Source organism: Eubalaena glacialis, chromosome 7, assembly GCF_028564815.1.
Source record: "Eubalaena glacialis isolate mEubGla1 chromosome 7, mEubGla1.1.hap2.+ XY, whole genome shotgun sequence".
Classification (NCBI taxonomy): domain Eukaryota; kingdom Metazoa; phylum Chordata; class Mammalia; order Artiodactyla; family Balaenidae; genus Eubalaena; species Eubalaena glacialis.
In genome coordinates, this window is record NC_083722.1 from 6,353,719 (window position 1) to 6,370,246 (window position 16,528).

The window sequence follows — 16,528 nt, forward strand, 5'->3', positions numbered from 1 at the left end:
AAAAAGGAGTTCTCCATGATGTAGTAAGGACTCTTAGGAATTCGTAGGACTTTTATAATTGGTGTTTTCTCTCCTCTCTCACCATGACCCTTGTATATAAGGACAATATTGGGCCATCACACTGGGATGAGTCTATCATCTCCTTCTAGACATGGTAAAAAGCAAGCATAAAAATCTTGATGGATTTTGTTACAATTCAGTCAAAAATTGCATACTGTGTGGTTTTTCCCCAACAAATTAATGAAAATTTGTTGAGAATCTACCATGTGGAAAACACTGGGGTCCCTGCTGAAGAGGAATCTAAGTGCGTGTAATGCATGGTCCTACCTACCATCAACTTTTCCAGGCATGGGAGGAGGGTCTCTATGACTAGTTATGCTTGAGGATAGTCCTTCTATTCTGGGAAGAACAAACCAGTTATTTGGGTATGAGACTTTATATAATTGAAGATCTTTGTTTAAGAAAGCAATATTCACAGTAGAAATAGCTATGTGTTCTGATCTGACCATCTTTAGCATCTCTTGCATGTCATTTTAAAAAACAGTGGTAAGCAAAGCTTGAAGTCACGGGATTTTGCAATTGGTCACTGATAAGATTGAATGTTATTATGAGGACATCATTGGGGAACTTTTGCACAAACTCTTGATGACTTTTTTCTGGTGTAATATTGAACAAATTTGGTAGTGTCTATTCTTTTTCTATATCTGGAAGAGCTTGTGTAAGAATAAGCTTATTTTTTTCTTACATGTTTGGAAGGACTCACTGGGAAAGACTTCTCAGCCTGGGTATTTCCATTTAGGAAATATTTTAATTGCAGACTCAGTTTATTCATAGATACAGGACTATTTAGATTAGCCATTACTTCTTGTGTTAGTTTTTTAAATGTGTTTTTCCAGGATTCTATTTCATCAAAATTTTCAAATTTATTGGCACAAAGATGTTCACAACATCCTATCTTTTTAAATATTTTTTAATATCCATAGGATTGTTGCGATGTCCCCTTTTTCATTTCTGAGATTCGTAATATATTTCTGTCTCTTTTACTTTATCAATCTTGTCATGGAATTATCTCTTATTTCTTTTATTTTCTTTGGATTTAGTTTTGTGTACTCTTTTCTGCTTTTTAATATGAATACTCAGATAATTGTTTTCAGCCTTTTCTTCGGCTAACATCAGAAATGCATTTATATGTGTTTTATACTACAGTAAATATAATATTTATATCCAGATATTTGTTATGTAGTCAGATACTAAAATACAATGAAATGTATATTTACTTACATATTTGTATATTATATCTGTTTATATATATTCTATGTACTTATATTTTATATAAATGCATATATTAACAAAGAAAAGACTGAAATCAATTATCTAAATATCCATATTAAAAAGTATTATGAGATACAAATTTTAAAATATGTAATATATTAAAACTGTGCTATGCAAGGGGCCCTCTTCTCTTCCTCTGTCAAGGACTGAGTTGCCTTGAGCCAAGTTGAGGTTTTGGTACGGCTCCTTCTAACTCTGGCCCACCGTGTCTCCAAGGGTTAGTCTTCCAGAGATTGGGGTGTTTACTGGGGTCCCCAGTTCCTTGCTGGGTTCCGGACTACAGTATTTATTTCCTAAGCCCTGAAAACATTAGCTGATTTTCAGAGTGCGTCAGCTTAGCTTCTTATTTTTTTTTTAATTAATTAATTAATTAATTTATCTTTGGCCGTGTTGGGTCTTCGTTTCTGTGCGAGGGCTTTCTCTAGTTGCGGCGAGCGGGGGCCACTCTTCATCGCGGTGCGCGGGCCTCTCACTGTCGCGGCCTCTCTTGTTGCGGAGCACAGGCTCCAGACGCACAGGCTCAGTAGTTGTGGCTCACGGGCCCAGTTGCTCCGCGGCATGTGGGATCTTCCCAGACCAGGGCTTGAACCCGTGTCCCCTGCATTGGCAGGCAGATTCTCAAGCACTGCGCCACCAGGGAAGCCCTCAGCTTAGCTTCGTAACCTCTTGGCTCACAGCTGGAGAATTTGGTAAAGGCCTTGAGGAGAAGACCACAAAGGTTGCACTCACTTCTTTACCTATCCCGTTTTCTCCAGGATCTTAGTCTCTCAGTTCTAGGGTGGTCTGAACCCCAATTTTTGTCTGTCCATTACTGTGAGACTGATAAGTACTCTGCTGACCTTTTTGCCTCCTGGCCCAAATCTTGCACTCAGATTTTTAACCTTTTACCCAATAGCAAGAAACCAGCAAATCCCCCAAGGCGAAAAACAGGTCAAAGAAATAGGCTCATCTCTCCTGAGTTCCCTTCTCCCCAGCCTCATGGCCTCTCAATTCCTGGTTGTCTCAGCAGCTGTGATGACTTCAAACTTAGAGCTTTGTGTTTTATCTGGCTTCTCTCATTGTTCTTAGAGGGGGTATCCTTGTACTGCCATGTGTGCAACACAACCCGTGGTAGAAACCCTGGCATGACTAACAAAAATTTTTACTCAGCTTTTCTGATTGGCATTTGCAGTGTTAAGACCCCTTTTTAATCAATAAAAGGTGATTTTATGATCTTTTAATTATGATTTGGATGAATATTGTGTTGCACAAGGTAATGGTGAACATATATTGTCTTAGTGTATAAACAAGAGTCTAGAAAACTTACAGATTTCAAACATGATATATCCTCGCATTTGTAAAATTCCAATCCATATGTATATAAAACCATTCTAGTTACAGAACTAATTTCATGAAAACAAATTTTTAGTAAAAAGCCACATATAGACTTTCTATTTGGGGTTATTATTAAAACTATATTATCATTGACAAGCTGCATTTCTATTCCAGTGTCACTTTTATTAAGCAATATTGTATCTCAATCATTACACATTTGCTATGTTGATATACAAATTATTTATTCATGCTATATTAACATGACAAAATAGGAATAATATAAGGAAATACCCACTTTGATCCCTGACTTCTAATATATTAATCCATTAAATCTACTTTGCCTATGCAAATGAGGTACTTTTCACAAGCTCATTGACAAAACTTGGGAGTCCCAGAAAAGTGATAATGGGGAAATCAATCAGATTTTCAAACCAATTAGATCTGAACCTGAAATTTGGAGGTTAGGCACTAGTAGAAAAAGATTAAACAGCCCTATGTTGATTCAGCCAGTAGCAAAGTCCTACTGCCTTTGTTTGAAAAATATTGATTGAAGTTGATTGATGGACTTCATGGATGGAAAGAGAAACAGATTATGGGAACTGGACAGGTCTACTCATGAAGCTAGGCTCATTCATTAGTAAGATGTAAATAAAGTTGCACTGTTTATATATGCTGCCTGGTTTGATTCAAATATATTTCTAATATTTTTTTCTGAGTCTTTCCATTTACACTACACTGGAAAAATTTATGCTGAGGTATTACTTATATGTCTAGAAAATAGAGGAGAGGGGTTAACTGTGCATTCAGTCGTCCCTTTAAGCCAGTTAAATACTACCCCTGGGAGCTGTTCATTCATCAACACACATCTCATTTTGCCATTTCATTTGACATCACTGGGGAAAATGTAAGCAATTTAACTTATTAATGTAGCTGCCATGACATTGGGAGTAAAGACGACATATCATTATTACTCTTTATGTACCAAATCAACCAATATCCATATATTATGGAGCATCTACTATGTCCAGAACACCGTGCAGACACGGGGGACAATAAAAAGTGACATTGAAAGTGGGCTGTGCTTAGTAGGGACCCATGCACGCCTAATACTCACATCAAAACCCCATCTCGGCTCTTAAGGAAATGAGAACCTAAAATCCAGATTGGAATCTTCAGTTTTATGTATCCTTTCTCCCCAGCATATGGTGTCTTTCTCCACCGCCAAGGAGAAGCAGGGGACGGAGGCCATTAACTTCAATTCTGTCTAAACCACGCTGTCGATTTCTCGTGCCTCATTTGTGCATTGAAAGCCTGACCACAAGGGGATGTTTAGAGAAGTGGCAGGAATGATTTTCTCATCATAAGTGGTAAAAGGGGTTTTATAAGATGCTTTCACTTTGTAAACAGGTATGTGTGTGATGGAGCTTACAGAGCATGCCTGAGTTAAGTCCACCCCTGTGATCGCTGCTTTGTTTAAATTTCCACTCCACCATGTGGGGAAGAATGGCCTCCTGTTTACAAAAGCTACTTTAGCTATTGTAAAATCCTGGTCTGACTGAGCGATTTGACAAAAAATGAGAAACACCAGAGAACGAGTTTACTGGGTAGTTGGGAGGGGAGTCTTTTCCCATCTCACGCATCTTGTAGCATCTCTAACTTCAGAGCGCCTTAGGCAAAAACACTGGAGAGGTGGGGGAAGGGAATCTGGTAACCAGCTTTTCCTTCTAATGCCTGCACAAGCCTTAATGGCATCCCAGACCATCCTCTACCTTTATTGTTCCCTCAGTACTCATCCTCAAACTATGCTCTATCTCTGGGCCCACCTAGGAGAGGGTTCTGGCTCTCTGGAAGGACTTAACTGATAGAGATGCTCTTGACCATGTGGATGTCTGAGAAGAGACAATGGCCTGGAAAAGGAGCCAAGCAAAGGCCAAGGGGATGCTGATGTTGGAGACGGTTGAGAGTCTGAGATGACACATCTGACAAGTGAAGTTTGCGTGAATTTAGATTTCTTCTTTATTAATTCGAGTTTTTGGTGGATGACCAGCAAAGAGGAAAAGTTCAAGGAGCACAGACAGAGGACAAGCTAGTTGGTGAAGTTTCTGTGGCAGATGAGAGATGCAACATAGTTTAAGTTCAAATATTTACCAATCATTTAATTTAATAAACACTTGAATAGAGCTTAACTGGTGCCATGCTCTGTTCTAAGCACTCCCCAAATATTGACTAATAGCAACTTTAGGAGATCAGTTCAGTTATGACTTCCATTTATAGGGAGGAAACTGGTGAATTAAGAAGTTCAGTAGCTTCTCCAAGGCACATGGGTAGAAAGTTGCAGAGGCAGAATTTGAACTGGGCAGAGTGCCATGTGCTCTGAATCATTATGCGATGGACCAAGGAGAGCCACTTAACCAAAAGTTAGGGGATGGATCTTGAGTTCAAGGAGAACAGAGACAGTTTCTCCAGGACTCACCATTCTGGGCGAATTAACTCCGCTTTGGGCTTGGGAATGGGAAAAGGCTGGAATTCGGAAAGGGAATTGTCAAGCATCAGAATCAAAGGGAGGAAGGTTGAAATCAGTGGTGCCTGATAAGGGGGTCCATTCAATATGAAACGGAATACCTATCACTTATGTAATTTGCACAGACCATGAGCCCCTAACATTTTGACCTTGGGCTGATCTCAGAGTAGCTCTTCTGGGAGGAACACAGCAAGACAAGTGGAATTACAGAGTAAAAACACTTTAAACCAAAAATGTACAATGTGGGAAAGAAATACCCCTCAGTGACCTAGGAGAGAAGCAGTGAGGCAGGAGCAGTGATGGGCATTCGGGACTGCTCAGGGTCCCTTCTGGGGTGCACTTCTTATCAGCTGACTTGCCCCCAGATTTTTCTCGCCTGTCCATGCTTCCCTACTGCCTCGTCCATTCAAACTACTCTTCTAGCTACTATGGCTTCTCCCTGGTCAACCACCACTCAACCACCTCTCCAACCCTTGAGAACCTTCTCTCCTATCCACACAGCCTGAACTTGGCCTCCATGCCACCATGTCTACTTTTTAGGTATGGATACTTAAACTTGCCTTTTCTAATTTGTTACCTTAGGAAGACAGGAATTAAACTAAATCTACTGAATAAAAAGAACAAATACATGGCAGTTGGGTGAGTAAATAATAACAACAAAACAACAATGTCATTTATACTATCATTATTACTATTACTGTTGCCATTATTATTATTTAATAGCTACGTTTATGAACACTCCCTAAAAATTGTCAGATACATCACAGTTAACCTTTATAATAACCTTGGATGATAGGCACACTCCCCATATTACAGATGAGGAAACTGAAGCTTAAAGAATTTAAATAATGGGATGCCGAAATGGATGGTGGAGTACCCTGCATTTTCACAGCCTCACACACAGCACTGTGTACATTCTGAATGTTAATAACACAAAATCACAGAAGCTTGTAGAGAAAATAAACTTGAGTCATCTAGTTCAAACTTCAAAAAAAAAAAAAAAGAATTTAAATAACTCATTAGCGTGGTAAGTGGATAAACCAGGATTTAAACTCAGATACATCTTATTTAAATATCTTTGGTCTCAATCAATACGTTATGTTAGTTCAGATATGAATTTAATTGTAAGAATATATGCCCAGGAGACATTTGTTGTTAAGGGAATTTAATATTTCTATGTGTATGAACCTAATTTTCACCACTGCTAAAATGATGATGGGAATTATTTAGATTCAAATTAAACACTTCCTGGAACTATAAAGTGTAAATAATTACACCATACTAAGACAGTGGATTGATAATGGCTATGAAAGGCAGATAATGAAAGTTCATATACTACTGACTCACATCTACATCTATCATCATTAAGTTACAACTTGCCTGAGTGAATTGGCAAGTCATTCATAACCAGTCAATTAATACACTGTAAATCCTTGTGCAGTCCATACACCCCAAGTATTACTGTAGACAAAACAGACAAATAACAAATTTTAATGGCGTATGAGACTTAGAATGAGCAGTCAATGAGTTGGGGGAAAAGGAAGGAGAACAAACTTACGAAAAGGGTTTCCTAACCAGCTTGTTTAATAAACTGGTCAAAACTTTGGAAAGAAAGGGGCAACTGATTTAACTAATTCATAAGAAAATTTTGAGATATTTTCAGTTGTTATCTGATTTAATAAATGAGAAATTCTCAACTTCATAGTTTTCTTGCCAGTAATTGATATTAATTAACTCTGAAGAACTCAACTGATCACTGTATAGTTTGCCTTCTCCTCTAATTTAGAAAATTCTTTGGATGATTCTAGTTCAACTCAAAATTTGCATACCCCATGATTTTTGTTTTTATTTATTTATTTTTTTAGATTTCAAGAGTAAAAATTCTATCGCTCAAAGTAGAAACTTATAAAATCCAATGGAGATTTTAAGAAAAACGATTTATATCCATACCTTTAATTTTCTGGAGCAGAACTTGAAGTCCTTTATTCAGTACTTTTCAGAGACCTCATGCCAAAGGTCATTTACCTGTGTTCAGCCCAGCTCTCTTACTGGTGAATCACCTACCAATAAACTTGACTTCCTTAACCAAAGGCTGAGACATATCAGATATAGGCTCCAGAAATCAGCAACAGCAAATAAGCCATAACTGCTTGCTTCTGTAGTTTGCCAAACTGAACCAAATCTAGCAAAGCCCCTGCTTCCCTGGTAACAACCATTTTTGCTGGCCACTTTTCTCCTATCTCCCCTCTTTTGAGTTGTGTAAAATGCCTTTCAAAACAGAAATTAGTTTTCAAATTGTTTTCTGCCAAATCCAGTAAAGCTAACAAATCTTGACTGATGCCTGCTAAGGACAAATGGTAAGAGTAGCAGCATGTGAATCCGAAGATTTTCAAAAAGAGATTTCACAATTAGCATGTGGTCCTCTTTTCTTCCAGCAGGTAGTAAAACGAGAAACATCTAACAGGGTGGGTTCATATCTCACCAAATATCAAGCAGACCAAAATTACTTGTTAGAATCTCGGCTTCCCTTGAAGTCTGGGAGAGATCTTGTAAGTTTCCCTCCTGGGCACGGGAGAGAAAACGCTCTTTTTCCCAGGGAGAAGTGAAGGCCCGGGTGAATGCGGTTTTGCTCAGGGCTCACTCTGGGGCAGGCAGGCGGCCAGCCATCGTGTAAGGCACAGTGGATGTGCAGAGTGCCGCTGAAGCATGCAGCGAAGAGACAGACAGGGACAGATCTGGAAGCTGCATGTGGAACGTTAGTTCCTGCAATTCTGAACTCTGTTTATTTGATTCTTAAAATCCTCTTCTGAAAATGTGGTGAGTCATTGGCTCTGATCTTGGCTTGTCTGCTGGTATTCTGTGAAGCTGCTTCAATCAAGGAGGAGCAAAGGAATAAGTGCCATTTTGGTTTTAATTAAATTTTGAAAAAGATTCAACCATATCCTGCTTCTTCCTTCCATCAGGGATCCTGCAATTATTAAATTAGGCTGGTGGTGTCTACTTTCAGAATCTTGAATTTTTACCAACAGATAATTTCTCTTTTCTGTTGTTGGATATTTTCTTGGTGCATTTTACGGCTGTCATCTTTGGCAGAGCTAATCTGGTTTTCTTCAGCCACAGTTCTGCTTGTTAATCCATTTATGGATTTTTACATAGTTTCTCCTTGGATGGTGAGTGAGTGTATTACCTCGGAGGTTTTTTTTTTTCCGAGCCATTTAGTAGAGCTTGTTCCTCTTTTTTTTATGTCTATAGTATGTGTTTGAACCCCTCCTGCCTGCTAGCTTTTTGAAAATTTATTTCAGGTCCTGGCTGGGATGACATTAGATGAAGATATTCACACAACGAACACATTTACAGAAAGTTGAGTATATTCAAGCTGATTTACTTACCTTTTTAAAAAGTGATTTTTCTTTCTTGGCTTGAAATTTATCTACACATTAAATATCTTTTTCTATGTCAAATACCCTTCTAAACACACGTATGCACACATACAAACTGAAAAATATGATACCTTTTCTTAATTCTACCAAATGTTTAAAGAATTAAGACCAATTCTTCTCAAACTCTTCTAAAAGAACAGAAGAGGAGAAATTCTATGAGGCCAGCATTACCTTGATACTAAAGCCAGACAAAGAAATCACAAGAAAACTACAGGCCCATATCCCTTATGAATAGAAATGCAAAAATCCTCAACAAAATACTAGCAAACTGATTTCAACAGCATATTAAAAGGATTACACCACTCGATTGAGTGGGATTTATCCCAGGAATACATGGGTGGTTCAACATACAAACATCAATCAAAGTAATACACCACATTAATAGAATGAAGGAAAAAAAATCCTGTGATCATCTCAATTGATGCAAACAAGCATCTGACAAAATCCAACGCTCTTTCATGATAAAAACACTTAACAAACTAGGAATAGAAGGGAACTCCCTAAACATGATAAAGGGCATTTATGAAAAACCCACAGTCATATAACATGACACTTACTGGTGAAAGAGTGAAAGCTTTACCGATAAGATCAGGAACAAGACAAAGATATCCACTCTGGCCACTTCTATTCAACACTGTACTAAAAGTACTAGCCAAAGCAGTTAGGCAAGGGAAAGAAATAGAAGCCAATCAGATTGGGAAGGAAGAAGTAAAATTATCTTGGTTCACAGATAGCATGATCTGTGAGAAAATCCAAGGAATTCACCCCCAAAACTCCCAAACTATTAGAGCTAATCAGTGAATTTAGAAAAGCTTCAGAATACAAGATCAAAATACAAAAATTGTTTGTATTTCTATAAACTAGCAATGAAAAATCCAAAAATAAAACATTTCCACTTATAATAGCATCAAAAAAGAGTAAATTTAACCAAAGAAGTACATTTGCACTTGTAATTGAAAATTGTAGAACATTACCAGAAGAAATTTTTAAAGAGCTGAGTAAATTGAAGCATATTCTGTGTTAACAGATTGGAAGAGTTAATATTGTTGAGATAGCAATACTTCCCCAATTGGGCTATACATTCACTATAATATCTACTAAAATTCCAAAATATCTTTTATACAGACATGGACAAGCTGATTGTAAAATTCATGTGGAATTGCAAGGAACCCTGAAGAGCCAAAACAATTTTGAAAAAGAACAAAGTTGGAGGATTCACATTTCATAATTTCAAAACTCACTACAAAGTTACAGTAATCAAAACAATGTGATACCAGCATAAGGATAGACATATAGGTCAATAAAATAGAATGCAGAGTCCAGAAATAAACTCATATATCTATGGCCACTTGATTTTTAACACAGAAATCAAAACCATTCATTGGGGAAAGAATAGTCACTTCAACAAATCATTCTGGGACAATTGGATATCCATACACTAAAGAATGAATTTGGACACTTATCTCAGGCCTCATATAAAAGTTAACTCTAAATAGATCCATGTCTTAAATATAAGAGCTAAAAATACAAAACTCTTAGAAGAAAACATGGGGATACAAATTCATTACCTTGCATTTGGCATATTCTTAGCTATAACACCAAAAGTACAAGCAAGAAGATAAAAAATACATAAATTGGACTTCATCAAGATTAAAAACTCTTGTGCATCAAATGATACTCTTAAGCAAGTGAAAAGACAACCAATAGGATGGCAGAAAATACTTTTAAATCATATATCTGAATGAGTCTGTCATCCAGAATATATAAAGAACTTTTACAACTCAGCAAGAAAGACAACTCAATTTTAAAATGGGCAAAGGGCTTAAATAGACACTTCCCCAAAGAAGATACAAATGGCCAACAAGCATAAGAGAAAATGCTCAACATTATTAGTCATTAAGGAAATGCAAGTCAAAACCATAAATTGATACCACATTACGCTCTCTAGAATGGTTAGAATAAAAAAAGTGAAAATAACAAGTGTTGTCAATGGTTTAGAGAAATTGGGATCTTTATACATTGTTGGTGAGAATGTAAAATGGCTCAGCTGCTGTGAGAAGCAGTTCAACTGTTCCTCAAAAAGTTAAATAAAGAATTACTATATGACCTAGTAATTCCACTCCTAGATATATATCCAAGAGAATTGAAAACATATATTCAAACAAAAATATGTACACAAATTATCATAACAGCATTATTCATAATTGCCAAAGGGTGAAAAATGATATCCAGCATTTCTTGAATGGGTAAACAAAACATGACATATTCATACAATGGACTACTATTCAGCCATAAAAAGGAGTAAAGTACTTATACATGCTGAACTTTGAAAATATTAGGCTAATTGAAAACTCACCCCAAACTCACATTTTTGTAGGATTCCATTTATATGAAATGTCCAGAATAGGCAAATCTTTAGAGACAGAAAGTAGAATAGTGATTGGCAGTGGCAGAGAGCAGGGGAAAATGCAGAGTGACTGGTTAGTGGGTACTGGGCTTCCTTTAGGGATGATGAAAATGTTATTGAACTAGATAGTGGTGATGGTTGTGCAGCATTGTGAATGTACTAGAAACCACTGACTTGTACACTTTAAAATGGTTAAGATGGTGAATTTTATGTTATCTGAATTTTACCTCAGTTAAAAAAATTATAACAGGGTACCATTCTCAGGTAGTTCACAGTCTAGTTGAGAAGGAGATAGAACAGACATACATCAGAAATCCAGTAGAGGCATTCCTTACTTTCTCTGGCAGCATGGAACCATAATATGGCTGTGTAAGCTGAAATTATGCAGAGATCTTTTGATTTTTTATTTTTCAGCTTTACTGGAGTATAATTGACAAATAGAAATTGTATCTGTTTACAGTATACATCTTGATGATTTGATATATTTGTACATAGTAGGATGATCACAATCAAGGTAGTTAACATGTCCATCAGTTCACACTGGTTGCCTTCTGGGGCGGGGGGGTGATGAGAACACTTAAGATTTACTCTCCTAGCAAATTTCAAGTATACAATACAGTACTGTTAATCATAGTCACCATGCTGTACATCAGAACTTATTTATCTCGCAAAACCGAAAGTTTGTACCCTTTGACTGACATCTCCCCATTCCCTCTTACTCCAGCCCCTGGCGACAATTTCCTTTGGATAAATACTCAGAAGTGGGATTGCTGGATCACATGGTCGTTCTGCTTTTAATTTTCTGAGGAACCTCCATACAACTTTCCATAATGGCTGTAACAATTTATAGTCCCATCAGGTGTGTACAAGGGTTCCCTTTTTCCCACAGCCTTGCTAATACTTATTTTCTTTTGTCTTTTTGATCATGGCCATTCTAACATGGATGAGGTGATTTTTCTTTGTGGTTTTGACTTGCATTTCCCTTACGATTAGTGAAGTTGAGCACCTTGGAAAAAGTTAATGTTATTCCATAGCATTAAAACATTTTGTTAAAACGTTAAGAACTCTTGTACTGTATAGAGAAATAAAAAATTAGAAAAAATAACAGTACAGTGTAATAGAAAACGTTAAAAATATTGTGAATTAAAGTGTTTTATTTCTTTACAAAACAAGTATCAAGAGTGGTTTGGGAATGCTTGCTTGTTCTCTTAGCATAACTTCTGCTATGGAGTGAGGACCCATCTTTTCTATGCCTTTGCAAATTTTCATGCTGTTTTCTAAGTTTGGATCAGCTTCTGATATTTTATCCTCTGCATTTTCAAAGTTATAAGATACCTGTACAGCTTTTTCTCTTTTTTTGCCAGTATTTTCATGCTTTTCATCACAACTGTTTTCTTCATTTATATCAATACGGTCATTTTCACAAAGTTCCCCTGGCTGCATAGCTAATAGGATCTCTTGAAATAACAGCAGTGTTAGTATTCCCAGGATTTCTTCTAATTTCATTTACATCTGATTCTAGCTTTATTTCCGATGTTACCACTTTTCATTTCTTTGCTACATTTTCATCATTGTTGACCAATTCCCTCTTTGGTTTTCCAATTTGTGTAAAACGTCACTTGATTTTCTCCCTGAGAGACAAGGAATCAACACAAATACATGCTTTTCTGTCTTTTTGTAAACTGATAACAGTGACCAACCACCAGCAGACTCTGAAGGAAATGATGGGGTTTGCCACTGATCATGATGCATATCTGTTATGTACATATTGATCTGTAAACTAGAGAGTGAGCAGCAAAGTTTTACTTTATGCAATTACTTACAGTTAATATGCCACGTAGCTGAAATTGGAACCATATTGTTGGGGAAATCGGTGCTATTTAACTAAACCATGATCATCGTAATGATCATATTGGTGTATACTGGAGTCATGCAAAGTGAGGACTACACGTACTAAAATTGTGCAGTATTGGGTAACATTGCAATAGAAATTTAGAGATTGGACTCATGATGACTTGCATTTGTTTAAGGATTAAGGTGTTCTTTGAGGCTAACAGTTATGAACATAAGCTATGAAGGTGGGAAGAAGCATAGCATAAGTGGGTCAATGAGCAGGTTTATCTGAATATAGCAAAGAAAGTACAGTCTTACCAATGGCTAGGCAGGAAGAGGACAGACTGTGACAGGGCTTGAGATTTAAGCAGAATTGTAAACTGGAAAAAAAAATCTATTGAAATGAACAATTGTGATTTATAGAGGAAGAAAACCTGAGATTTTCTGCTCTTCGTTCACATTCCATTTTTAATCTTTGGCAAGTCATGGGCATCCGCTTCCTTATTTGCAAAATGAGTGTAATTGTACTTAGTGCAAATGGCTGAGTATAAAGATTCTTGAAAGTGGGAAAAATACTTATGACTGTGCCCATTCTTCAAACATTCACTGAATGCCTGCTTTGAGACAGGAACTGGGCTAAATATTTCTGTTCGAGAGAGGATAAGACATTGTCTCATGCTGTAAGGGTTGGGAGATGGGAGGAGGGAATAGTTGAATAAACTAAAAATTACCCAACAATCTGGTAGATGCTGGAAAGGAGGTAATAGTCAATAGTTGAACAGGAAGCAATCCTGATAAAATATCGCAGCATTTTAGGAAGAATTCTATGGCAATTCTTGGCAGGATGAATTGAAGAGGATGGATGTCTAATGTTAGTGAAGAGTTTATAGCTCCCCTTTATTGGTCCCAGGTCTAGGGTGAAACCACTGGAGTGAGGCACTGAAGTGGGCTAGAGGAAACGTCTGCAGTCAAGAAAGTCAAGATTCTGAAGGACCAGAATGTCTCATGAATCATCTACATATAAAATTCCCAAGAACGATGGCAGGATTCATCCTCATTTATAAAGATACCCTATATGGAAATAGGTCCTTGATAATTCAGGGGATTGACTTCAATCTTTGATTAGTTATTATAGCCTGGAAGATCGATTTCCAAGAAGCATCAAGTGTTCATTACCTGTAGCATGTTGTATCTGTGCTTCTCAAACTTTAAGGTGCATAAAAAATCATCTGGAATCTTGTTAAAATGAAGAAGCTGATTCAGGAATTCTGGAGTGGGACCTGGGATTCTGCATTTTTAAAATCTCCCAGGTTGGCTGCACCTGAGTAACAAGGTATGACATTTTTCAGTGAGAGCTTCAAGTTGAATAACGTATTCTCCTCAAATCCCATGACTGTGGTCATAATTTGAAAAGTAGAGGAAAAAGCACTTTGTCTCTTATTCTAATACAACATAATTATCATAATTTTTTTTTTTAAAGGAACCATTTTGAGATATGTCAGAGCACACGGTTCTTTTTTTTTTTTTTAATTTTATTCATTTATGGCTGTGTTGGGTCTTCGTCTCTGTGCGAGGGCTTTCTCTAGTTGCGGCAAGCGGGGGCCACTCTTCATCGCGGTGTGCGGGCCTCTCACTATCGTGGCCTCTCTTGTTGCGGAGCACAGGCTCCAGACGCGCAGGCTCAGTAGTTGTGGCCCACGGGCCCAGTTGCTCCCCGGCACGTGGGATCCTCCCAGACCAGGGCTCAAACCCGTGTCCCCTGCATTGGCAGGCAGATTCTCAACCACTGCACCACCAGGGAAGCCCCCATAATTTTGTGAGTAATAATTTCTCCTTAAAGTTGTCATCGTACTATAATAATAGGTTTTATTTTCTAATTTTTGCCTAACATGAAAGTTTGTATCACAAACTTTTCCATGTTATTACTTAAACATTTTTATTATGTGTTTAATATTCTACTGGGCATCATAGTCTCTTAATTATTAAGCTATTATTGAACATTTGTATTGTATCAGCTTTTGCCTGTTGGTAAAATAATGGCAGCCTATGAATATCTGTGTATATTTTAAGTATTTATGGAATTTCTTTACTCTAGAATAAATTCCCAGAAATGGGAACTGATGAAAGGTGTGGGCATAATTGTGATTCTTCGTTCTTATTGCCAAATTAGATTAATTGGCTATTGTGTTCTTCTACCTGCCATAGTAAGTGTATTTATGGATCCTATAACCTTTTAAATGTTCGCTAATTTAATGGGTGACAATTTATAACCTGTTTTATTTTAATTCGCCTACGACTCTTTGATTACCACAAAGATAGGTGGTTTTGCACTGGCGATGTAGTAGGAGAACAAATTTCGTGAGCTCTGGAGTCAGACCACTTGAGTTCAAATCCTGACTGCCAATTCTAGATGGTATTTTTGAGGAAGTTACTTAACTTCTCTGTGATTTTTTTTTTCCCTGCTTCGCAAAATCTAAATATTTATGGCATCAATGTCCCGCGGATGTTTTGAATATTAAATAGGATAACATTTGTAAAGACCTAAAAATAGTGTTTAGAGCATACAGATGGTCAGTAGTTAGCAGTAGTAGTTATATTTTCAGTTGTGAATGGTCTGTTTGTACTCTTTGCTTGTGGGCATTTGTTACTGAAAATGTTAATACTAATTAATAATTAGACGTCAAGGATGGAAGCAATGGTTTAGATTTGTACTGTCCAATATTGTATCCACTAGTCACAAGGGACAATTTAATTTAATTAATTAAATTTAAATAAAATAAAAGTTACGTTCTTCAGACATTTTAACCACATATCAAGTGGCAGTAGCCCCATATGTCTAGTGGCTATTGCATTGCACAATGCAGATTTACAGAACATTTTCTTTATCACAGAATGTTTTATGGACAGTGCTAATCCAGATAATTCCTATTATTGAGATTAAGTGTCTTTTGAATCGTGAATTATCCAATTGTTTGCCTTAAATTCCCACTTCATTTTATTACTATAGTTTTGGCATTTATTGCTCTGTTATTTGAGATTTTCAGATTTAAGAAAGTATTTCTTTACTTTCTTAAAGTAACTGTAGTAATGATATAACAAAGTCATCCAGAAGAGGTGTCAGGAATGGGAATTTATGCTATGTTTGGATAAGTACAATCAAGGGAAAACAAAGTGCTCGAAATGTTTTACAATTTTTATAGAGATTGTAATGGAAAGAATTTCATAAACCAGATAACTTTTCATTTATTATTTTTCCAATAATAGACCAGGTATAAGAATCTTAATTTCTTGAAATAGTTAAAATTATTTTTTTTTTCTGTTATTCGTGTATTATTTATAATTATCAAATAGTGGTTTCTTACATATAGTTAACACATAACCAACTTTACTGGGCAGCAGAACAATGATATTGATAGTTGGAATCTAACAGGCTACTAATATGTTATTCTATTTTCCTTATACTAACTTTACTTGCTGAACAACTTGAGGTAGCAGACAAAATAGTAATACATAATAAATTGAATAAAAATTTAAAAGATGAAAATAAACAAAAATAGAATACTTAAAATTTTTGGTCTTATAATTCTTACTAGAATTCTTGGTGTTGAAAAATGGATCCTTTACCACTCAGAGAACATTTATATACATTTGAAATGAAATCCTGACCTCTAAAAGTGATTT